Source organism: Vombatus ursinus, unplaced genomic scaffold, assembly GCF_900497805.2.
Source record: "Vombatus ursinus unplaced genomic scaffold, bare-nosed wombat genome assembly UNPS02014812.1, whole genome shotgun sequence".
NCBI lineage: Eukaryota > Metazoa > Chordata > Mammalia > Diprotodontia > Vombatidae > Vombatus > Vombatus ursinus.
In genome coordinates, this window is record NW_020954590.1 from 89,613,221 (window position 1) to 89,625,406 (window position 12,186).

General features: G+C 37.3%; 1 protein-coding gene across 1 annotated transcript in view; it reads right to left on the bottom strand.

Moving 5' to 3' along the window:
- Positions 1 to 12,186, bottom strand: part of LOC114054290 (carboxypeptidase A6-like) — a 328,051-nt gene that overhangs the window by 107,836 nt on the left and 208,029 nt on the right. The gene's annotated exons all lie outside the window — the stretch shown is intronic.

A 12,186-nucleotide genomic window follows, 5' to 3' on the forward strand; every position in this document is an offset into this window, starting at 1 on the left:
AAGTATAACTCCTCATCTACAAACAGTCCTTCTAACACTTGCACATAAATATCAGGTTTCCCTTGAGTCATTTCAGGATATATACCCATAATTCCTTCCATTGAGTCTAATATAGCAAGGTCCCTACTCCTCTCAACATCTCAGTTGCCTTCTACTGGATGTGTTCAACTTGATCAAAGTTCTCTTTAAAATGGAGTGTTTAGAACTGACCAAAATGGACATGATCTGACTGAGGTAGCATAGAACAGTACCATTACATCCTTCATTCTGGACGCTGTCTCTCTCTCTCTCTCTCTTATTTTTTCTATTTGATAGGCAATTTGGGTTAAGTGACTTGCCCAGGGTTGCACAGCTAGTAAGTGTTGTGTGTTGTGTGTTTGAGGTCGGATTTGAACTCAGGTCCTCCTGACTCCAAGGTCAGAGCTCTATCCACTGAGCCACCTAGCTGCCCCCACTGTGTCTGTCTTGATGCCATCTATGTTTGTAGTAGCTTTTTTTTTGACTATCCTATTACTCTGTTGATTTGATGTGGCATTTCTCAGCATAAATTAACAAAATTTGTTTTATAAATCAATCTCTTGAGAATTTGGTTAGCGTAAGTCAATTGTCCAGGACTGGATCACCTTGGGGTGAGCTGATAAAATTGAGTTTTTGAACCCACATATGCCACTACCGAATGAGCATCTGCCTAAAACAGCTTGCTGGCTACATATGCATCTAATAATATTCCACTGGAAAAAATTCTCCTTTCAAAGCATTCGAGGTTTGTTCTTAATCTTCAGTGATTGTTTAAACATCCTGTTTCCCCAATATAATCATCATGTACTTATATTCAAATATGTTTTTCAGTAGGGAAATAAAGGATAAGAAAAAATAAAGAATAAGACTTCTGATTCTATTTTTTCTTCCTGGGTTGATGAGGAGAATGCTTAAATTGTTTCATTATATTGTGAACTTAAGATAAAATAAATTGGATTTAGGGAAATACTCCCATAAGACTATGGGCAATAAATATTTTTAAATGAATAAGGAGACTGAGGAATGAATTGGCACAGAAGCCAGATTCCTTTACAATTAGATTGATAATCATTTCTTAGAAATAAGTGAAAATTTCTCCTTAGGATTCATTTAGACTTGAGTTTCTGAGTATTTGTACTTCTCTACAATGTATACACTTTTGTGTGATGTCTTATGGGCACTCAGAACCACTTTTATTAAGCAGAGGAATAATAATACTTCTGATACAGACATCACAGGAGGGGTATAATAAATAAAATAGAGCAACTGTCCTGGAGGGCCTATGTTTTAGATGTGGTAGGGAACTTTGGGGACTCATACAATTTGGTAACAGATGGTCTGCCTTTCAGCTGCCTGAGACAACACAGAAATCTACACTAGGATTGTGCTGTTTTCTATTTATTTTTATGTTAACTTGTAAAAACAGTTCTTAGATAGACCACTAAGGTGCAGTGGATAAGGGGATTCCTTTTTTCTAGAAGAAAATTGTGAGGCCTTACCTTAATCCTCCCTTCCCATAGATGTATAAATATAAAATGTACAGACATTAAAATGTACCCTGCCTAATCAGTCTCTAAAATTAGGTTTTTGGTCTGCTCTCACCCTATCTCAGTGGGCCCACTTCTTAGATTTCCTGGCTGCAGATTTGCCTTTCTGGTTTCTTCATCTTATTCTTATTCAGGCAGAGTATTTCAAAGTGGCATTTCAAATATTCTCATATCTTAGGGTCCCTGGGTATGTGAATGTACCCAAAAGAACAGGTGAGGATTCAAATTGTGATCATGATTGACCTCTGGGGACCACTAACTTGGGAGTGGTGAGCTTGAGTCAACTTTCTTATTTCATTATCTTAGCAGGCAGCTTGAAATCTGAAGCTTTATATACATGGTTGTTTATTTTATTGCCTCAAGAATGGCAGCATTTCATTAATTTTCACACTTCACTGAAGTAAGAACTCTATACTGTCAACCAGATGCCGTGATCTCATCAGAGATTTAGGCAAGGAAGTTGAAAGACCTCTTGTTACTTTACAAAAGACACAAAAATGCATTGACTAGCAAGCCACAGTGGGATAAATTAATCATTAATATTAGCACAAGTCCAAAGATGAAATAATACTAAGTCAGTCCAAAGGAAAAATTCTCTGGTAATATAAGTTTCAGTAAAATGGAATTATTATCCTTAGCAATGGTTTTATCCTGTTATAGACTACTTATTCTCACTGTCAGAAATATCTCATCACTAGGATGTTGAGTAAGTATGGGAGGATCTGATAGATTTTGTTTATTTATTCAACAAGTATTAATTAAATACCTACCATATATGAAGCACTCTATTAGGTTTTGAGGATAGAAAGAAAAAAAGCACAATAATTCTTACCCTCAAGAAATTTATTATCTCCTGGGGGAAAATAATATTAAACACTTCAGGCCTTAGTTTACTATCTATAAAATGATGGTGTTGAAATGGATGACCTCTTCTAGTTCTAAATTCATTATTTCTGAGCACTTAGCACAGAAGTCAACAGTTCTTTTTATGTGGCTACCAAGTTTATACTTATTATTTCCTTGGGAATGATGGTTGGGGAGGCAACAGGGACTCTTGTGGGGAAAATGGTGGTGTTTCAATGCCAAAGACAGCTGGCTACTTCATAGTTTTGCCTGGGGCTGTCTCTGGCCCCCTCCAATGTATGCCTTTCTCCTCAACTCCAGCCTCTATGACACTGATTATCATCTCGAGTGCCACCATATATGGCATAGATTGCCAACTCTTGGGCTATAATGCTATTCATCACAATGTGGTGGTACTTTTACTTGTGAATTTTCACTACTAAATCCATAGAGCTAAAAAGTAGAGGAAATGTCAAGGTTTTTTTTTTTTTAAGAAATATGATCTGTTTGAAAAAATGGGGTTTATTATTAAGTATGGCAAGCAGGCATATGTACACGCTGTGTTTCCTTGTCCTGTGTACATAGAAAAGTAGACATAAAATATATATGAAATACATACAGTGTACTTTTGTGGGGCATGTAGCACTAAAACATGGAAAGATCAAGAAAGGCCTGAAGTAGATGACATTTGGGCAGAGATCCTTGAATGGATCTTGGGATTCTAAAAGCTGAAGATGCAGAGGGAGTGAATCACAGGCATGGGGTCCAGCCTGTACAAAGGCATGGAGGTGGGAGATGGAATATCTGACATGGATGAACAAGAAGTAGGATAGCTTGACTAGAACACAGAGTACACAGAGAGGAGTAATATGAGATCAGTCTGAGAAGATAGATTGGAGCAGACAAAGGACTTTGCAATTAAACCAAGAAAAAAGATTCTTAATGTTCTTTGTATCATGTACTCCTTTGACAGTCTGCTGAAATACGATTTTGTGTCTTAGTTTACCTTAATTTTAATCGTGATAAACCTATGGACCCATTCTTAGGTTAATGTTTTTAAATCTGTGAGATAAAATGCATACAATTGCAAAGGAAACCAATTATATTAAAACACAGTTATCAATATATTAAAAAAGTTCATAGACCTCTAGGTTAAGAATTCCCATTCTAGAGGTTAGGCATTGAAATTTGTTGAGTGGATGGGTGACAATTAGACCTATGCTTCAGGAACATCACTTTGGCAGCTGTTTGGAGGATACATGGGATATGGGAGAAAATAGAGACAAAGAAGGCAGTTATAGGAGGCCATTACAATGTTTCAAGGGTAGAGATAATGAGAGCCTTAGTTGGGGGAATGGTTGTGTGAATGGATAGAATGAGATGATTACTGGTGCAACAGATGTCATGAAAATAGATTTGACAAAAGTTGACAATTGATTGGCTATGGGAGGGGGTAAGTGAGGAATCAAGGATGTCTTTAAAGTTATGAACTTGGGTATCTTGATAGATGATGGAGCCCTTGATAAGAATTGGGAAGCTAGAAAGAGAGGTTTTTGAGGAAAGATAAAGAATCCACTTTGAACATGTTTTGGCTTCTAATTTAGGATTCCATTTTTCTTCAAGGTGTGCTTGTCATAATTAATGGTAAATCCCATTTTTCAAAACAATAACAACAATAAACAAGTAACAAAGTACACTTTGTAAAAAAAAAAAGCCTTCACATTTTCCCCACTTGTTAGTTCTGTGGATTTAGTGATCCACAAGCAAAAGAAACATTGTATTGTGATAAACAGCATGGTGGCCCAGAGGTTGGCAAACAACAGCATATGCAGTGGCACTCAGGATGATTATCAGTGACACTGAACTGGGGTTGTGGGAAGAGATCTGTATGAGTGCCAGGGAAAGCTTTAGGCAAAGCTGTGAATAGCCAATTCTACCTTTGGCATCTAAATGCCATCTATTCTCCAAAAGAAGACCTATTGCCTCCCTAACTCCCATTTCCAGGAAGAGAATAAATAAATAAAAATCTGGTAGCCCCATGAGAAAACTGTTGACACTCTTGTGCTAGGTGTCAGAAAACATATAGCAATGGGATTAATCTATGCTTAGAGACTTTACATTTTTCCCAAGTAGAGTGAGTAAAAAGAATTGTGAATTTTTAGAAGAGTTTTGAGCAAGAAAAAGAAAATGGCCATTGGAAAGGGCATGGGAAGACATTACAGATGTAAGGTATAACCTGGTAGGGAACAAGTAGCATACTAAATAGATTGGGGAATATACTGACTTAATTTAAACACTGAAATATGGAACTAAAGTGACAATTTATTTAATGGAATAGTTGCCATTTATTTAATTCCCTCATCTTGTAAAATGAGTGACCTGGCTTAAATGGCATGTCAGATTACTGGCTCTAAACTTCTGTGATTTTATTTTGGGAAAAGAGCTATAAATGTCACATTAAATGAGTTTTTCTTCTGCTGGATATTAGGTTCTAAAAATTTATTGAGTTTACTTATTTAAAAAAAAATCTTTTAACAATGAAGATCAGCCATTTCCTCGCATCCTCTTTTAATAAAATTAATCTAATAACTGTTGAAAGGAATGATGTGCATAGATTTATAATTTTTATAATTGTCCTTAAAAACTACAACTATTTCCTTCATGCTTTAACACATGGTAATGAGACTCTTTAAGTAAGCTTTCATTAAGAGGAATTTGGGTTGATGATGTCAAAAGTGAACTGCTTGGGCTTTAGGAACTCAGCGATGTCTGTGTTCATAGGCCTTAGAGTTGAAAAGCATCTTAGAGATGTATTTGAATCCCCTTATTTTACAGTCAACTGAAGCTCCAAGAGATGAAGTGATTGCTGTAAGATCTGGGACTTGAAACAATTATTTTACTCTAAAATCCAATGTTCTTTCCACTACATATTACTTTCTTCCTCTCTTCTTCCTCTTTTTCCATTCTTCCTTTCTCCTTCCTCCTCTTCCTCCCTCCCTGCCCCTAATATTTGAGTACTATACCTACAGTATGAAAGGCACTAGGTAGTAGAAAATATTATTAGTCTATTCTCCTTAAGACCTCATCTGCCTTAAACTTATCAAAAGTATATCTAAATTTTCTTTTTCCATTTCAAATGGACCAATAGTGAAGTCACCTGTCACCCAGCATCCCCTTATCAAATATCACAGGGGAAAAAATATTTCTTTATTATTTCCATAAGTGAAAATGAATTCTACCAGTTCTTGAGGGGGGGGTGGTATCATAATTCAAATTGCCAATTTAAGTTAGTGAACTTGTAAGTAAATTATTTTGTTTTATATATTTTTAAACTTCACAAAATACAAATATCCATAAGATTTTTAAAGAATAATTAATCTCATGCTTTAATAAAAAATAAATTACCAATTAGACTATGATTCAATGGGATTTGTGGTATGAGTGACTTCTTCATGGAATCTGTAATTTTATTGGCTATTACTGTCATGAGGGCAAATCACAAACCCTACATGCCTATCCTTGTCCATGTCTTTCCATAAATTTTCAACAGAGCATCCATCATGATGGATCCCTTCCTCTGATTCTACTTATATTTTATGTGTAGCTGTGAACAGTCTGGTGCATTTGCTACACAGAATCATAGGATTTCAGACTTCAGAGATCTAAGGGATCTTAGAGGTCATCTCTTTGCAATTATTATTTTATATTATAATTATTTTTTATTTTATTTCACAGATGAGAAAACTGAGGAACAGAGTGGGAAAGTGACTTGTCTATTGTGGTAGAAAGGGAGGGAAGGATGGATGAGAATAAGCACTTATATAGTTCCCACCACATGCCAAGCACTTTGCTAATGACTTTACAAATATTATCTCATTTGATCCTCACAACAACCCTGGGGGAGAGTAGGTTTATTATCACCATTTTACAGTTGAGGAAATTCAGGCAAACAAAGGGTGAGGCTTGCCAGGGTCATACAGCTATTTTCTGAGGCCAGAATTGAACTAAGGTCTTTCTGACTCCAGGCTCAGCATTCTATCCACTGTGCCACCTAACTGCCTCATAGTATCTATGCTATTGTAAGTGCCCAAGATCACACAGGTATTAAGTGAAAGATGGTTAATCCACCTTCTTTTCCTGTCAGACATATTCTTGATAATGTCACATACCACTTTTTACCAAAATAATCTTCTTAAGGTATAGGTCTGACTTTGATGATCCACCATTTGAAAACTTCAATGGCTCCCTCTGGTATAAAATATAAGCTCCCTGTCATTTTAAGCCCTCCATGATATGCCTCTGTCCTCTCATTCCAGATATTTCATTTTCCTCCTCATTATACATTGCACATTCTGATCAACTGGACTAGTTGTTCCTTGAGCTCTATGTTCAATCTTCCATCTCTATGCTATCGTACATGCTGCATTACTCTCAAACACACTCCCCTTTCTCTTTTCCCTAATCTCAAATTCATTCAAGACTCAAGTCATGTGCTATCATCTCTGTCAAGCTTTTACCTTATATAATCAGTTTTTGAGGACCTTCCCCTTCTCAAATTACCTTGGATTTACTTATCTGTGAATATTCAACTTAATTCAATCAATTAATGATACAGTTCTTCAGATGCTCCTATTTGCAAATAAATGCATGCATTTGCAGATTGCATTGATGGCGTGGAGTCTTGGAATATTACAGTCCTCTTCAGTGAGATCCACACAAGGCTTATCAAACCTGCTCACCTGGCTTCCTATACCACTCCTTTGCTCTATCTAAATTCTTCTCTGGAAGGTCACTTATAATCTATTAAGTGCTGAATATGATAGCATCTTCTTAGTCCTCATCCTGCTTAGACAGGGTTGACCTGCTTTCTCTTGCTCCTCATACTTGTCTGAATCTTCCTTATTTAGTCTTCTTCCTGGGACATGTGTTCCTCCTTACTTCTATGTGTGTGTATGCGTGTATGCATATAAGCATGTATGGGTATGTGCATGTATATGTGTGTGTGTGTTCTAAGTCTTTGTCCTTAGTTCTCTCCTTTCTTTTCAGCTTTTTGGGGAGGCAGTGTGGTAAAGTGAAAAGAGTGTCAGCTCTGGAATAAAAGGATGAAAGTTCAAATCCCAAATCTGATAGTTATTACCCACGAGACCTTGGGCAAGTCAGTCAACCTCCCTGGGTCTCAGTCTCCTAAAATGAATGGGTTGGATCAGATGGCCTCTGAGTTCCTTTCTGGATCGATAATCTTATGTCCTATTTCTATTCTCTACCTCGGTGATTTCATGTATTCTTACAGGTTCAATTTTACCTCTATATAGATGACTCCAAAGTCTGGACATTTATAAACTAGAAGGATATCTTTTCCCCAAGTCTCAGTCTTGCATTTTCTTCTTTTAGTCATTTACAACAATATTAATAAAAACAGATAAGATTTGTATATCACTTTAAGGTTTGCAAAGCACTTTTACATATATTATCTCTTCTTATCCTCAAAATAACACTGAAGTAGGTGATATTATCTCTATATTTTTTAGATCAGGAAACGGAGACAGGCAGAGGTTAGGTGATTTGCCCAAGGTGTCTGAGGCAGACTTTGAATTCAGGTCTTCCTGGCTCCAAGGCCAGTGCTCTAACTACTGGGCCACCCAGCTGCCTAGATTTTCTACAATGGGATACAGAATTTAGCCACGCAAGCTCAATCTGTCTAAAACTGAACTGTCAATCTTTTCCTTTCTTCTTTTTACTACCTCCCAACTTTTATAGATGGTACCACCACCCCCTTAGTCACCCTAGCTGGAGACTTTGGACTCACATTTGACTCTTGCATCTCCCTCAGCTTATACGTCCAATCATTTGCCACATCCTGTAAACTACACTATCCTTCTAACATCTTTTGGGGTCCCCCCTCTGTACCTGAATTGTCCTTCTAGTTTAGACCCTTGTCACCTGCTGCTTTAAGTATTTGGTTAGTCACCTGGCCACTCTCCTTGCTCCCTGTTTCTGTAATTCTTCCTTCATACAGTTTGTATGTAGAACAAACATTTTTGTGATAAGCACTCAATAAGTATCTATCAAACTGAATTCACAAAGGAAAAACCACGTGGATTAAGAATGCGTGGATCCCTGATTACCCACATGCTGTTTGATGGGCAGTCTATTGAATAAGTGCTATAGACATTAATGTACTAGTCTCAGACTTCAGTCTAAGCAGGATAATGAGCCTGGGCTGAACTTGGGAAATTACACAGTGCTTTCGTCATTCCAAGAGGTTCTTGCTACAAAATAAACATAAAACAAAATAATATCATTTTTCTAGATAGAAAAGTAAAGCATTTGCCAAGTGTTTATTAGGTATCAGGCACTGTACTAAGTGCTGGGAATACAGATGCAAGGAAGTAAACAAGTACCTTCCCCAGAGGAGCTTACATTCAGCTAGGGAAAGACCACCTTAAGAGACATGGAGGATTGATTCTGGACAAACTAAAGTGAAAGCTCACTTATCAGGGCCTAGGGAGGTTCTCAGGTGGGAGTCCACGTTTTAGGGGGGTAGGAGCTGGGGATGAAGACTGGAGAGAAAGCTACATGGTTTGGAACTGGTGACACTAGCATTTTCTTATTAATGCTCTATTTATCTCTACCTTTAATACAGTGGAAACAATTCTGGGCAGAAATTTGGGTAACCTGTGTCATAGTACTAACTTGGTGACTATATCTGTGTCATGGGGCAACTGACTTCACCCCCCTAGTTTTTAGTTTTCTCCTCTGTGAAATGAAGGGGTTGGATGAATTATTATGATTTTTCTTTTGGGCAGTTGGGGTTAAGTGACCTGCCCAGGGGCACACAGCTAGTGTCAAGTGTTTGGTCTGAGGCCAGATTTGAACTCAGGTCCTCTTGACTTCAGGGCTGGTGCTCTATCCACTGTGCCACCTAGATGCCCTGGATGAATTATTTTCTAAGGTGACTTTCAGCTTTAACGTTAAAAGAAGATGATTCTATCTTACTTTGCTTCCCGATGTTTTCTATGTAAATATCAATCCTTCCCCCAGGAATTCTCTCAAGCTCATCTATACTTTTTCTTCAAATTTGTGATCCTGGTTGAATTCGAGAGGGGGAATTTGCTCAGCTGAAAAAAAAAATCAACAACCAAACTCTGTTGATGAACTCTTAGAAGTTAAAATGAAATTTAGCACCGTGCTGACAATGGTAATCCACACACATTCCTAAGCCTGAAATTTATTATTCACTTTAAATTATTTCACTGCAAACCTTTTATCCAATCTGATAACAAGTGTGGAATATATTGATTTCAATTTCATCTCTTTTCTACTTCATACTTTGTTACAGGAGGTTCTTAAATGGGAGCAGTCAGAGGAAGAAGAGAATTGGGTAATCAATTGGATAATGAACCAGACTTTGAATGATCAAGGGAAGATTGTCCTGCCCCTTGGTTAGTTATGAGATCAGTCTACTTGCCTCAAAAATCATTCAGAGGCCATACAATTCACAATTAATGATCTTCAGTGGCTTCCTGTAATTCTTACCCCCTCTTCAAATTCTACCAACTCAAATATTTTGCAAAGATTGTTGCTTTGTCTACATCATATTTCTTCTTTTCCTTCAGAAACTTCTAGTTTCAGAGGGCTCCTATCTTAAAGAATGGGCTCTTCCCTACTGAAACTATTTCCAGGGTCATATAGGATACTGTAGGTAATTTTATTAGGTTTCCTGTCTTTTAGTGGCTCTCACTATCCATTAATCCATGGATATTTTCCCTCCATTTCCTCCTCTCTGTTATTAAGCTTTAAAAGCTTTGTTTCCTGTGTTCCCACTTTAATAAACCAGACCCAATTTTGAATTTCCCTTTTCCTCATTGATATGAGCTGTTTTAGGCTGGGTAGTGATTTGGCTTCAGCTGCTAGCATTTTAGTGAATTGGCAGTGTGACTGGTATCTTTGCAGTTTGCTGATCCCACACTGTTGGACTCAATGCATTCAATATTTCAGTGGAGTTCAATTCAATTCAACAAACATGCATGAAATGGTTCCACTGTGCAAGACACTATACCAAACCAGGGGAAGCAAACATAGATATGGCAGTTTTTGCCTTCAAGGAATTTGTAGTCTAGCAGGGGGATTAAGCCTGGCCCACACACTAATATAAAATAGAAGACAATAAGTGCATGGGGGTGGGGAAGTACAAAGTGTTGTGAAAGACTGAGGAAAAGAGGTACCACATTGGTAAAGAAATGAGAGATGCCTGAAGAACAAAGTGATGCTAGAACTGAACCAGACTTCCAAATGCAGGAATGAGGGCACGTGAAAGGAAAAGGAGGGCTGCAATTCAGGCACTGGGACAGCAGGATAAACTAATTCGTAGAGGTGGGAGTGTGTTCAGAAGGTATTAGGTTTTTGGGAGAGGTAGCCTTAGTTATACAATCACAGCTTAGAAGACAATGGTACTTTTCATACGCTGAGAAGTTCTCAGAGACCTCAATATCTAACTACTTAGTAAGCAGCTAGGGGGCGTAGTTCATTGAGTTCTGAAGTTGGGAGGCAGAAGAACCAGAACTCCAATACTGCCTCAGATACTTGCTTAGCTGGGTGACCCTGGGCAAAATCCTCTTCTGCAGAACGAGGGCAAAAATTACATCTACCTTACAAGGTTGCCGTGAAGGCTGAAGATAACGTATGTAACGTGATCTGTATGTCTATAAGTGCTATATCAAGGTTTTTGACATTTTTTTTTTTTATGTCATGCACCTCTTTGGTAGTCTGGTAAAGTTTATGAACTTCTTCTCAGAATAATTTTTGTTGCTTATATTCCTAAGGTAAAGAAATGCTAAATTACAGTCAGAAGTTAGTGAAAATAAAGATGTAGTTTTTTCCCATCCAAGTTTACAGACCCCCTGAAATCTATCCATGGATTCAGGGTCTACATGGATTCATGGGGTCTACAGACCCCAGTTTGAGAACTTTTATGCTATATAAAGGTTACTACTACTAGTACCACCACCACCACCATTACTATTACTACTACTACTACTACTCCTACCATTACTACTACTACTACTTTCATTTCTCCAGGGAAGATTTGGGAAAGAACAAATGTAGCAATGGTTTCAGAAAAAAAGCATTCTATTCCCAGCATTGAGCAAGGGGACAATATGGAGAAATTCAAGAGTTTTCTAAAATCTCTTAAGTCATTTCTTTCTAGTGGGGCCTTACCATTTTGATTAGATTGAACCCTTAGAAAATTTAATAGAACTCTATTACAATGTAAATACAAACACATTCTAAAACCAAAAGTAAATTATTTTAAAATTAAGTTTTTTTTTTCTGGATCATCCATATCTTTGCTCTACCCCATAAGTAGCAATATGGAAGAATTGACTATACTTGGCTTTATTTGGATTTTGGGTCACTGAGAATTTTCTTTTCTCCACAAGATCAAAGAATTTTTGTTTATAAATAATATACTTTTTGGCCATAATGGATACACAATTCCTCTTTTAACCAGATCTCATGTCATTCTGTTATATCTTTCAGGCATCAGTAGAATATGATACTCAATATAAGTTGGGAAAACACAAGGCTAAGGCCTGAGGGGACAAAGGCCAGAAACCCCACAATAACAACGTTGTTTAAACAAACTCAGAATGGCATAGTGGAATATAAGCATTAGGTTGGGGAAAAGAGAGAAGGAGAACTTTTTTTAGGAGGGACTTTAAAATCACAGATATGTGTTCATTTCTGGCTCAGATTTGTCTTTGATTTATATAGAAAC